This window comes from Acromyrmex echinatior, chromosome 8, assembly GCF_024713525.1.
Source record: "Acromyrmex echinatior isolate Ae372 chromosome 8, ASM2471352v2, whole genome shotgun sequence".
NCBI classification, from domain to species: Eukaryota; Metazoa; Arthropoda; class Insecta; order Hymenoptera; family Formicidae; genus Acromyrmex; species Acromyrmex echinatior.
Window position 1 is genome coordinate 4619699 of NC_141859.1, and position 14289 is coordinate 4633987.

The window sequence follows — 14289 nt, forward strand, 5'->3', positions numbered from 1 at the left end:
ACATGATTCGAGAGTTTGGTTCGCGGAGAGGATTGTCGATAACCTGTGAAACTAGGACGTGAGGGAGGAAGTAGCCTATGCTTCCATAAGAACAAGTTCATCTTCCATAGCTCTTTTTGCCGAATTCGACGATCACGCGAATTTCATGGGAATTTCTATGAGTCTCTTGGGTATTAACTAGGTTTATTCGGCGGTAATTCGCAGCATTTGAGAGTAGTAATTCGGAATTCGAAACAATAAGCGCGCAGTTGGTTATCGTCATGTTCTCTATTAGAACGTAGAATGCACTCGCGAGTGCGTACAACGCGCCTGTGCGTATGCATCCGCATGTGCATTCGCGTATTAAAACATGCGAGTTACATGTATCAGAAAATTTCATCACGTGCTTATTGTAATATTATATAATCCACTGATTTTCATTTCACACTGACATTGCTGCAGCTTTTATGTTGCACGACTAATATTTAGAATGAAATTAATTAGATTAAGTTCGTCTTGAGATAACTGACTTGTTTTAAAGAGGATTCACGGAAAGAACGGTTTTGCTGAATTATCTAAAAATTCATTTAGATACAGATTTGAAAATAATTTTTTGTTAGACCATTAAAATTAAATTAATTTTAGATCTGTGTCTAGTTAGATTTTTATGTACATATTATAGTAAAATCATTCTTTTCGTATTGTAACGAAAAGAATGCCCACATTGTGGGCTCCCCCCTTTGTCTACATCACTTTTGCCGACAGTTCGTTTTTGCGCACAAAAATTATTGCTTACTGCTCGAGTGCTTACTTTTACAGCCAACGATATTAGAATGTTAACAATCGAAGTAGAATGTAGACAATCAATTTGTAGGCAAAAAGATCCATCTCGTGTCTGTCGTAATAGATTAAGAGATGTTAAAAAATGAAAATAATTTTGGTTTAGTATCTTATTTCTATGAATGAAATTTATAACAATATAAAATTGTGACTATTAATGATAATTTGATATATTTAATTGAATCATGCAACTCTGATTCCTGAAAATTGTTCATTCAATATTTCACTCGATGAAATATTGAATGTTTTGAACGTAAATATTAATTTAATTATAAATTATGTAACAATGTTTATCGAAACTGTTATGAAAGTCTTTTGAAAGGCAGTATGTATTTTTAAATAATCGTTTTTAATATTTTTTTGCCGAGGAGGCGATGCAAATGGATCTAATAAATTTGTAAATTCTCTTCAATCATCAATCTTTGCGCTTACATTCTTATTTCGCGATGATCTGTGGGATTCGCAAAAACATTAGCTACATCCGTCCGTCATGTCCGGTACTCCGCCATCAGCAAATTGCGAGCGGATGTCGTGACGGCATAAGAAATCGCATACTCGCGCGGATGAGATAAATAACAGGTGCGCAGGTGCATCCCGTACGACCGGCAATACACGTTAATTATCCGATGCGATGCATTTATGTAGGCTTAAGTAGCGCATCCTGCATCGTGCTATCCGTATAATGCCGTATTCTTGCTATCATCGTGGAAGCTGGAAGGCGTTATAAATTCTAGCTATTACGATAAATCCACATTTGAACACATTACATATAGATACTGTCTAAAGTGATAATGTGAATATTATTTTTTGAGATGAACATTATACTTTGCAGAAAGAACAATTTTGCTGACGTATCTAAAAATTTAACTAAATACGAATCTAAAAATAATGTTGTTAGAGTATCAAAATAATTACATAGGAATCTCAAATATAATGCAATTCTGTAAAAAGTTTTGACGTTCTAACAACCAGTTTGAGCGTCCTATATAATCCTATATAATTATTTTAATGATCCAACAAAATTACTTTCAGATGTACAGCTAAATTTTTAGATAACTTTAGTAAAACTCCTTTCAGCGTTGATTTGTAATCTGTTTCTAATATTTTATGATTTCTATACATGTGTACTGGGAAATGAGACTCTATTTAAACAAATTATTTTTGGATTTCTGTCTATTGAAATTAATTGATATCTCTGTAACAACTTCTATGATAATTGCGAACTAATAGCTTTTTTTGTTAATAACTAATAAAATAAACTATTAAGGGATAGAGACTCTCCAGACAAATCTTTTGTGACTCTACAAAAGATTTGTCTGGAGGGTCTCTATCCCTTAATAGTTTATTTTATTAGTCCTTTAGACAAATCTTTTGTGACTCTACAAAAGATTTGTCTGGAGGGTATATTGGTATAGTAAGGGGTACAGTTGCATTAAAAACTGAAGCAGTTTATCCAGATTTAAGCATTATTCCTCTTTCTTGTTTCCTCATCTGCGCTGCAGAACTTTCACAGACTGCCCACCATGTTTCGTCCATTTATCGTGAATGATCAGATTGTACCCTTTTCTCTCGCGGCCCATTTTCCGCAAAAGTGGATTTACATTTGTATTTGCTGACGCTCGATAAGGCACGTTGCACCGCGCGAATTGTTAGGCCCGAACTTCGTTTAATCCTTAAATGTATTTGGAAAGGATTATAATACATATTTTTAGCAAATTGCGATTCTTACATCAACTCCTGCAATTATCAAAAATATATGAAGATAGATAAAAAAAATTTTATATCAATATTTCAAATTCTTTACGATCTTATATTGAATACATATCGTTTTACATATTTTTGAAATTTATCAGTTTTTTGCGCGACTAGAAGAAACCAAGGGAAAATATTTAATAAAACGCATTTCGCCAGTGCTATGTCATTCACGCAAAATATACTCAACACTTTCTTGCGCGAGGAAACGTACGGTAGAATACTTGTAATTAAAATGGATTTTAATGGAAGGAATACGGGAGACGACGGAGTTGATGAAAAGAAAATTAGACAGGTCTATAATGAGAAACTCTGCGTGTCCCCTTTTCGACGACATTGTCGCTTAACACCTCTTCGAAATCCAATTTAGCAGCTTCTGCTTGTCATCATAGAAATAGCATTTACTTCAGATAAATGTTTATTTATTCCGCATTTGAGATATCAGAGATAGCGTCAGTCGCAAATTAATTTTCTAGTAATCATATATAAGAGATATATGAAGCATAAAAACGTCAATTGACAAAGAATATTTTGCTTAATTTTAAATTTATTAAAATTAACCCGTACTCTACAAGATACAATCTGGTGCCTCATCCATACAAACGAGGGTTACTAGATCCATTCGTTTTTTTCAGAATGATTAACAAAATCTCTAAAAATTCACCAACATACTTTCAACTTTTTAAAATAAATAAATATTGGAACTTCATTTTGGAAAATAATAAAATGTATAATTTATTACCGAAAGACTCAAAAAAACAGGCACGAACAGGAATCGCTCGGTCATTAGTGAGGCCATCTTGTAGGGTATGGATTAATTAAGGCATATAGTTTTATAAAAATTAATTAATTATTGTATTATATATCCTAGTTTTAACTAAAATTAATTTGAGCCAAATCCTTGATTAATAGCACAGAAAAATTAGGCTATTAAATCATATTTTTTATTATAACAAAATATATATGCACAAAAGGGTTATCATAAAATGGTGCGATTTCCGGAAGATTAAACGATTCTAACTCGATTATGAGTCAATAGCGACTCATAATGAAGTATGCTGCGATATCAGACAATCGCCGATGGACGGGTAGTTAATGGGACGGAAACGGTGCGCGTATATAAAAAGAAGAAGATAGAATATAGAAAAAAATCGAGATTCACGCAGTCATTTAGCTGGAATTGAACTGCGCCGGATATCGATAGCTATCGGAGAGTATGATGAATTTTGAACGATGAGATGAGTTTAATGAACTCGCCAACTGAATTATGTTGATCTGCGTGAGAACGTAGTCGAGCTTAATGTAGAAAAGAATGAACATGAGTATTTTTTGCGGGAAAAATCGAAAATTTCAGGATTTTATAGATATAAAAGTAAAGACTAGAAGGAATCACGGAGAAATTAGAAAAATATGATTTATGAATGAGATTTCGTTCTACATCTACTAGCAGATGTCCATTAACGCGCCCATCAGCGAGTATTCGGAATTTACTCCTTTTCAATTGCAACATCAATCATCCTGTCATCTCGCATAAACTACATCTGCAGTTAGCATGCAGCATGTTGATTGCTTTAGTTACGAGAAGTGCGCCGTGAAGAAATACATTTATGACGCATTACTTAATGCCGTTTCTACTTGCAAGGTAGTAGCGGTTAATTTTTGTCAGAGAACTACAAAGTGCGGGAACTACAAAGTAAATCGGATAAAAATAGTGAAACCATTTTTATTAAAGAGCGGAAAAAAATATCAAGATATTCGTAGATATGAAAATGATCGCGAAAAAATATCGAATAATTACGCCATTTAATAACGACGTCGCGATTTGTGAATTGAGTTTATTGTTCTTTAGATAAACTGTCAATTTTCTCTGCTTTTTACATTCCAAGTTAAAACCGGCTGGAAAACGTTTAATTGGCTATTCAATGATGCGGCGGCGAATTGATGGAAGTTACGACGTGGTGTCGAGCGATAGTCAGACGACCGAAGATTAATGTTTGTAGAACGCTTCGCGGGATCGATCACGCCGTACGATAACTGGTTGCAGACGATATTTGAAATCTAACCACGCGTAGAACCGAGATACGATCAAAGACATCCGTCGTTGTGACGCGATGGAGATGACGGGACGATCAGGTTTCAATTCAGGCAATGGCTGATGCGTGTATGTTCAACGCAGGAATCAAATAGCAAATCCAGCGATCAAGTTGAAAGTCAATAACTGATCTGTTGGCGACCGTGTGTCTGAAAGCGCAAATGACCTGTTCGATGCTATGATTATAATCATAGCTGCTACTCGATTATCAGTGTAGCGATATACAATCAGTATAGTTTCCCGTTAAAAGAAAGTTTCCCTCCGATATGGATATCTATTTATATTTTCAAACGAACATTCATTACTCTTTGCTAACATTTCTTTTCCTTTCTTTCGAATCGAAATTACAAGCTTTCCGCTATCATTCTTTATTATTTTTAAACAGTATTTAACTTTCTGTAATCATATTTTTATTCTTTCCGTTTGCAATGGATTTTTCCAGTTCAAGTTTTTTGTTTTATGCTTCTAAAAAAATATAGAAAGATTTAGAGTTATTTTTTCAACATCTCTACTACATTACTAAATAATTTCTTAACTTAAAATCTTTATTAAAATAGATTGAAATTTGAGAAATGCATTAATGAAAGAATGGAAATTTGTTTAAAAATATCGGAATCATTTAGGAATAAAGGAACTTGATTCTGTCTTTCTTTAGGTCGAAAAAATTTTGAAATTTCCCTTGTGCCAAAAAAGAGTCACATTGCAAATGGAGCGTCAATATTTATTAAATGCAAAAGAGATTTCCACGTATTTCATCTATACGCGCATTTCTACGATATTCTCTAAAATGGATTTTGCATGGCAGAGGATTTCTTTCCGCGAGTATCAGAGAATTGAATCTTATACACGATAGAGGATACGCGCATTATTCGCATATCTGCATCAAGGTGTCCGCGGTAAGCCGATGCACTCCAAGCGTGTGCGAGCTCACCGCCTTGCAATTCACGGAACTCGATCAGTGATTCAGAATATCTCTGTCCCGCTACGTACTGCGGATCGTCGTGAGTCTCAGTTTATGTTATCGTATCGACCTTAATGCACGCGGTGCTGCAGTAACGGTTAGTGCCTTTGTTATGGATGTAAAAATGAATATCTGGATACGATATGTGCGCGGGATGGGCATACGGCATTTATAAACTGTTCCGATGCGCTTCAATATTGCGTGCATATGACGCTTCATAACCATTTTCTCTTTGACCAAAATTACGATTTTGTTGAGCCAATCAGAGACTAGCTAGATTATGAAATTATATATATATATATATATATATATATTGGGTTGAGTTATAAATTATCCTTTGAGATAAATAATAAATATTTGTTTTTCAATATATAAAATGATTTAGTTGATAATTAATTTTTGAGGATTATCGAAATGATGATTATGAGATGTGGATTAAAAGATAAAAATGATTAATTGCTGTTTTTATAAAATAATCAAAGGATTCTCTATAGAATCACCAGAGATAGATATTTTATAAGAATACCGATTGAATCATTTCTATCATAACAGATTTAAATTTTATGCTGTATGTTACGTATTATTCGTATAAATTCTATACACTTTTTAAGTTACGTTATACATTTATATGTTTATACAATATATATTGCTGTGAGTTCAATGGAGAATACGTATATAAAAAGTCTCATCTTATATTTATATAGATATCATATATGTACATGATATAAATCAAATATTATTTTTAATCTTGAAATTTACAGTGTTAGATATTTAAAAACCTATACACAAAAAATATTATTTTATTACTAAGAAAAGTAAGTACTTGTTTTTTTTTTTAATAATTTTTTTAAATATATAATGATTATTTTTAAAGATTTTTAAAGATTTTTTTGAAATAATATTAAAATATACTAAATAATCTTAAATTGTCTTAAAATAATATTACAAATTTTAGAAAAATTCATTATTATGTATTCAAAATTCATGTACTCAAACATTTATTTTCTTTTAAAGAATGTTCATCAAATAAAATTGATCAAAAAACCGACTTTATACATATAATAAGCAAATCGAATTTGTTTTAATTTAATAATCTCTTAATTGTAGTATACTAGAACTTATTAGAATTCTGAACATATTTTGATTAAATTTAACACTTATGAATTTTTATATTCGATTGCAAAAAAATAAGAATTATAACAACTGGTCTGGCAGAAGATAAAAATAAAATTGAATATTACGTATATAGCTCATCTTAGTTCGATTAATTGGAATGATGGAACGGTTTAATTCGATAAGTTTTGGCGGTAAGATTCTTCCACTTCCGTTCTCGTCCGGTACACATTTCGCGGTGCGACGCGACACGACGCGACGCGACGCATCGTCTGGGAGTCCGGGGTGGCTGTCTGGGACGCTTGCGTCGCGCTCGCATTGCGTCGTTCCCCGTGTACGCCGGCGTTGCTCCGGGCAACCGATGGGGATGAATCTACGCGACGCCGGGCGTCGAGTTTCCTCGTAGCGAGCGGGCGGGGCTGTTATACTCTCTCAGTGCGCTCCACGACGCCGAACTGACCACGTACAACGCGACGTCGATCCCACGATCTCCCTCCCTGTTCTCTCTTTCTCTCTTTCCTATTAAACCGACGAGATCGGCGTCGTCGGACACGCGATCGAAATCTCAGCTCGAGATCCTCGCGCGAGTTCTATACTTCAACTTTATCCAACACTTACGGGCATTTGGGAATCAAGAGAACTTTGTTGAGAGTTAACAAGTGTCGGTGAATAAACTGAATTTGATAAGAGAGAAAGTCGTGATAGAGAGAGGGGGGGGGAGAGAGAGAGAGAGAGAGAGAGAGAGAGAGAGAGAGAATTTGCGGCAGTGTCGTGTTGGGGATGGAACGAGATCGCGGAGGTAACGGGATCGGTTAATTGGTAAACGAACAACGGCGCGTAACTTGAGAACGAGAGTATCTTTGAAAAGTGTCAAGGCAAGAGGATTAAAGGATAGGAAGATACGGTGATCGAGAGAATACATTGGAGATAGAAATTGGTGGCTTTACGTTCAATTAAAAATTTATTTGAATCATTGTGATACTTATTATAGAATTATTTGCGATTTAAATAGAAAGAGAATAGTATACAAGAATTATCAATGAATATTTTCGTAATAAGCTAATAATTCTTTTGAATGTTCGTAAATAGTTTTATTTAATTACCTACATATATTTTTAAAAGGGTCAAGTTATAATAGTTGTGAGATAAATGATTAATATTATTAATAAATTTTTTTTTTTCTATTATAGAATATTATTATCGAATTCAAGAAAGAAATGATAAAAAGTCACTTGAAATAACATAGCGTGATACATGAACACATATTAAAATTTATTATATACACAAATTTATGATTTACGAACTATTACTTTGAAGTGAAAGAATTCACAAATCAGAAATTAGATTCGTAGAAGGGATCAATCAACAAGTGCAATTTGATCGACAATGCATGTCGAAACTTTGGAATAAAGTCATTGTGAGATTAAGAGGGAAAGATCAACAAGTCGCAGATAACGATTAATTGACGGGAGGAAATGATTGTCACGCGAAATTATTCGACGATCAATGCTTCTGCACACGACTTGGCAGAATAATTCTCTATTCGTCGATGACGATCCTTTTGATTGAGCGTCAACTCTTGCGAGAAGATTGCGTAGTTCTCTGAGGATTGAAGTTAGCCGTATAACGACGTGAGCAAAGTTTGTGATTGGCCAGTGATGTTTAGAGGAAATTAATTGTGAGTTAAGAACTCTAATGACGCGTTAAGTCTGAGCGATCAATATTTTATGAATAGTCGGTTAATTTGAGAAAAGTTGGAGGAAAAAGTTCAAAGTTTGCGCAAATTTAATTAATTTTATGATAATTTTGATAGAATTATCATAAAATTATTATTTTATTCTCGCTAAATATGTTACAAATGTTTTTCTGGAAAATTTTTAGAATAAAAAGAATTTTAAGAATAACTTTATAATTATTAAAATTTAAATGAATTTAACATCATATATTACTCAAAATTATTTTTATTGCGCGCGGAAATAATTTAATTTATGTAGTAAATTTAGTGATCGATCAAGTTTTTGATCAATACAATCTTCTTACAAAAGAGGATTTGTGTAAATACGAATTCGCTTGTCGCATTAATAGCGATCGTGGTTGAACACTGTTGAAGTCCGATCTAAACTAACTAGATATCCTTCGAGAATGGAAGTTATCCTATTAATGATGCACTACGAAGTTCGCGATCCAATTTCATTCGTAATCCATGGTATGATCGTCTTATAATGAAGGCGATTAATTAAAGAATGATGCGCACGATTAACATTTTCTTTGTTAAAGCAAAGAACGACTTTTTTATATATAAAATATTTTTTATATAAAAAAATTGTTTAATTAAATATTCTTTCTATTGTTCTTTTACAATTTTTATTTATTTAATATTTTATAAGAGTTGTAAGGTTGTTAACATGATGGATAATAAATAGAAAAGCTTTATTATCATTGAATTATATAATTACATTCTAGAAAAGAAATTTTTGTTTTAAAGAAACATAATTAATGATATTAAAAGCGTTAAAATTGTATTGGCAAGCCACCGATTTCCTTAATTGTTCTAATGTAAGATTACACAATTTGTTTATATCGCTGCTATAGTTAGAACGTTTATCAAATCTAATTTGAAATTAATTTGAAAGTTTTATTCTTAAATTGATATTTATTGTGAGATATTGTTATGTTTATTATCTCGATCAGCCAAAATCATTATGAAACAACCGATTATGGGCATCCGTGATTGAAATTCCTGTGAAAAGTGATTATCGCGCGTGTTTTTTTCTCACCTTTATTGTCAAGAAGAAGAAGAAGATATTTGGATCAAACCTCTGCTATTGCGATTGTGAGTCTAAATAAGTTATCTAATATCGTAATTAGTAAATCGATGCGGACTTTTTGACAGCCACGACTCCTTAAACACAACATATTGTTTTTTCTCGATTTATCCAGCTTTTCAGTCCAAAGAACGCACAAACAGTCATTTTTATTATTAATACACTTACGAAGAGTATCTTTAATGCGATTAACCAGTGATTTGCAAAAGCTTTCGTACTCGTTTTGCATTTAGAAAATCCATGCAGAACGCAATTTGGCGCGGATGAGCATATTTTGAGATTAAGGGGCTTTTGTATCTTATCCCCTTAGGAAAAAGAATTAATAAAGTGTAAATATAAAATTTACATTTTTAACTCTTATTATTATATATTAAATTGATATATATAATAATCTAACGAATCTCAGTCAGTAAGTTTATATGCATTGCGTAATATTCTTCTCTATTAGGGATTATATTATATTTTTTTTTGCATATATAAATTTATTGATTTCCAATAATACTGTATTATTCAGCAACGAACTTTATTATGATTGTATATATTACTGAACACGAGTACGTTTAAACTAGCCGTACAAACGGAATTTCATTCATTGAGACGCCCGCAAGAGTCACGATTGCACAATCGGGCACATAGACCAATGCAGGAGAATGCAAGAGAAAATTCGATTAAAAGGCCAAGCAACGAATTAATTGCACATAATTGACCGCACGTTAAACTACCCCGCGGTGGCTCGGATACTCGAACTCTGAAAGTGTCTATATGTGTGTATGTATTGTTTGCTTATTGCAGGCCTCTTCCTGGCCATTCAACGCTGTCTGATCACTGACCGCCGAATTTATTGGGATTACTTTTCTCGTTATTCGTACTATTACACAAATTGGTTTTGCTCAATGGCTTTTAACTGATATTAACAAAGTAAAGCGGAGATTATTTAGATTGTCCATAAATTCTATAAAACTTTTCGATAAATTTTCAACAGCGAACATTTCATTATTGTAATAAGCACTATGCCATTGATATACATTTCAAAAAGTTGAATTTTTAACTAAAACTCTTTTAAATTCCATTGCATTTAAAAATAATAATGAAATATATAATTATAAATAATTATAAAATAATAAAATATTTCATTTTTTCTACATTTTTTTATCTTTATTGTTGAAAAATTATTTAAAACTAAATAGGAAATAAAAGTCGAAAAATTATTGATATTTTTATAATCTTATACTTTTATGGGGGAGGGGGGGAAGGGTGTTATATTTTTTGAAGGATGTAAAAAAAACATATTCATTGAAATTACCATTCTGGAAAGAGATAATATATATTTAATAGAATTTTCATTTTGACACCAACTCAGCGAATTTTACGTACCGTACTTTGAATTATTCCGATTATTCTGATCGCGATCACCTATTTCTTAGTCTATACGTGGCGCCGACACTGATCGAGAATACAGAACAGGGTCGATTGGGGAAGATGAAGGAAACCAGGGAGAACTTTGAAGCTTCCACAAAACAAGGACACTCGTAAAATTAAATGACCTCTATTCGCATCCCACATTTTACAACTGATGATAATTTAATGATAATATGCATCTAATATTACTAACACTCATTTTATTAATTAACTGATTGTTAATAAAATAGTCAATATTAGTAAGCAGTATAGAGATGTGTTTAATATAAGAACTATTTTCAACTATTTTCAAGTATTTAAAAAAAAAGAAAATAATTCTAAATGCTTTAAATTATTAACAAACTAAATATGTATTATGTTTGTATTAAACAAATTTAACATATTATTATAAAATATAATGTTTCTTTACTGTAAATACAATTGTACCAAACGAAATTTTTCACGAGATTCACATTGACAAGCTTTGCTTTCGATAAGCGCACCAACACAACGGTGTCTCTTGTATTATACCATAAATCCCAGAGCGTGCTCGATGAAGCGAACGAATACAGCTTTTCTCGGATAAACGACCGACGCCATCGTTGTTCATCGTGGGTGACGAAATCGCAATTTCCGCGTTCTTCCGTCACGTGTGCGTGTGTGCGTGTGTGCGTGAAATGGCGAGGCGCGAGATAGAAGTAGCGTACTACAGGCTCTTACAGGGTGCAGAGACGCGATGGTCCGTAAGCTGCAGATAAAAGACGAGGTAAAACTTTGGATACAGGAGAGAGAGGTGCTTTTTTCACTGTCTGGGGACAACAGAGTAGGTATACGCTGGAAGGATGGGAAGGTATAACAGGCGAAAGAATGGCAGGCTAGGACTAGTAAGAAAGTCGAAAAATGCAACGCGTTGAATGTTGTAGCGAAGATCGGGGAAGAGTAATGCATCGCTTCACCGAGAAGCCGGTTTATTTATACATACGAGTGTCCTTAAAACAATTTATATAAAACGATTACCTATTAAATAATTTTTAATGAACCACTATCGATAAATATATATGTTTTATATATATATATGTATCATATAAGAGACATTTATTGCTAGAAAATAATAGCAGTGGTTGAAAAGAATTTCTCATATTATTCTAAATTGTCAATTAATTAAATTTTACTCGTATCGTGATAACAGAAAAACTAATTAGTGTATTAATAAATTGTTTTTTAAATGATGTCATTGTTTGATTGATACAGACAATTTAATTTATGTATCTGTTTTAGGAATTATATTAGTTGGTAACTGCAATATATTATAAAACACAGTGACAAATGGATTTTAATTGATATATAATATATATCCGTTATATTACTTCATAAATTTACCATGTTATCTAAGGTAATGCTTTTACTAGATGTAGTGAACTAACAATTATTACGCACTTCCATTAATCACAGCTCGTTAGACCAAATTAATGACTCTTACGAGATAGTGGAATCTAAATTGATGAAGACTACGATATAGCACAATATGCTTGAAACTTTGTATGAAAACGAAGATAAATTGTGGTATTTAACATTTGCATAATCTTCGATCAGTACAGGAAGTAAGAATACAGCATCCATTACGAAGCTCAAAAATATTGACCTTTTGTAAAAAAAAAATTTTTTTAAATGCAAATTCTCAATTAATCAATAAATTTTGAAATCCCTTTTAGTCCCTTTAAATTCTGTGTACATTGTACATCAAATTTGAAGACATTATCTGTTGAAATTATTTAATTCTACCGATATAATCTGAACTCTGATGTACATAATAATGTATATGTTGGAAAAATAGTTAAAATTTTGAAAAAAATTGTTTAGTATGAATTACTTATTAAAATGTGCATGAATGGAATAAAAGAAAAATGTTTTAACATAGTTCGAATAAAATCAGGTCTGAAGGGGTAAATTTATGTTCAATAAATGCAGGATATGAAAACATATATACACATATTAGATTTCGCTCTCATAAATTGGTGGCAATCGATAGACTCGATCAGATGCGCTTTGCACGAACCGTGGCACATTTTTCCCGATAGTAATAACAACTTAACCGGATAGCCTCGCAATCTTTCGACGAGCGCTTTCGACACGGTAGACTCGCCTTCGCCGTACGTAACGATTAGGGTCGTCGTTTTGCCGGACGTTTACAATCGACGGTAAACTCAAGCGCGGATTTATCGTTGTACACAGACACACAAACACACGCGAGCATATGTACGCGGAACACAAAAGGCTGGCTTTTGAAATTAGATCATCGAATCGAGGTGAAATGGCGGCGAAGGCGGGATTTCGAATCTTTGAATCGGCTTAACGTCGAATCCTTGAATAAGCCGGCGCGCTCTCCAAAGGTCCGTTAAGCTGGTCGTTTAGTCTATACACGGACTCTTTGGTGAGTGGTACATTCGTTAAAAGCGCTGCACCGTACTCTTTGGGGATTACATCGTATTTTTTGGATCGGGCTGTTACTAAGAGTAACGTAGTGCTGCAATTTTGAAAACGGGATGCAAAGCCAGATCTGTTTTACGTAACGTTTTACTTTATCAGCGAGATAATTGGAGATAATTAATTGCAAGCATAATTCATAGGGATTATTACTTTATTAAGTATCCTTGGCGATTTAATCGCGTTTATAGTTGTACAATTATATATGTGAAAATAGTACGAGATTATGTAATTTTTATCAATGTAACAAGGATTTGCAATCTTTTTATGGACGAGTTAAGTAAGATAAGTAGTTACACAGACACATAGATATATACATAGATATATACATTAGCTCTTCATTATTATTTTATTATCATTCATAACGATAGAACTCTGCAATAAAATTTTCACATAACACAAACTAATAATATTTTGTGAATATTGTGTAAATTCTTATAAATTTGATCGTTAACACGAGATTTGCAAATGCTCTAATGTTGTAATTTCATATTTATTTCAAATTGGATATTAATAATGATTTAAATGATAATTAAATTAGAATGTTTATTATAACGTTTAATGATGCTATTCAATTTTTACCCGGATTATTTTATGAACATTTAATTTTATTTTTGAATGATAATGCTGACAAATATTATTTAGAAAATATGATGTTTTTCTTCTTTCTTAAAATTTTAACGGAATTTTAATTAAAGTTGGATCAATTATCCGACAGTAATCACCATCAAGACAGAGTCTATGAAGCTTTAATTAGTTGAAGTCGAGAATACTTCTTGAATTGTCTTCTCCAAATGTGGTGTAAAAACTACCGCAGAATTATAATTTTGTGTGCATGACATCTT

At 32.5% G+C, this 14289-nt stretch overlaps 2 protein-coding genes across 6 annotated transcripts in view; both read left to right on the plus strand.

The window, feature by feature from the left end:
* LOC105144539 (uncharacterized) overlaps positions 1–14289 on the plus strand; it is a 273849-nt gene that overhangs the window by 82962 nt on the left and 176598 nt on the right. The gene's annotated exons all lie outside the window — the stretch shown is intronic.
* The window catches only part of LOC147908695 (uncharacterized), a 63831-nt gene continuing 51691 nt past the window's right edge, over positions 2150–14289 (plus strand). The window contains exon 1 of the mRNA XM_087408500.1: positions 2150–9570. The gene's annotated coding sequence lies outside the window, so the exon portion shown is untranslated. The remainder of the gene's footprint in view (positions 9571–14289) is intronic.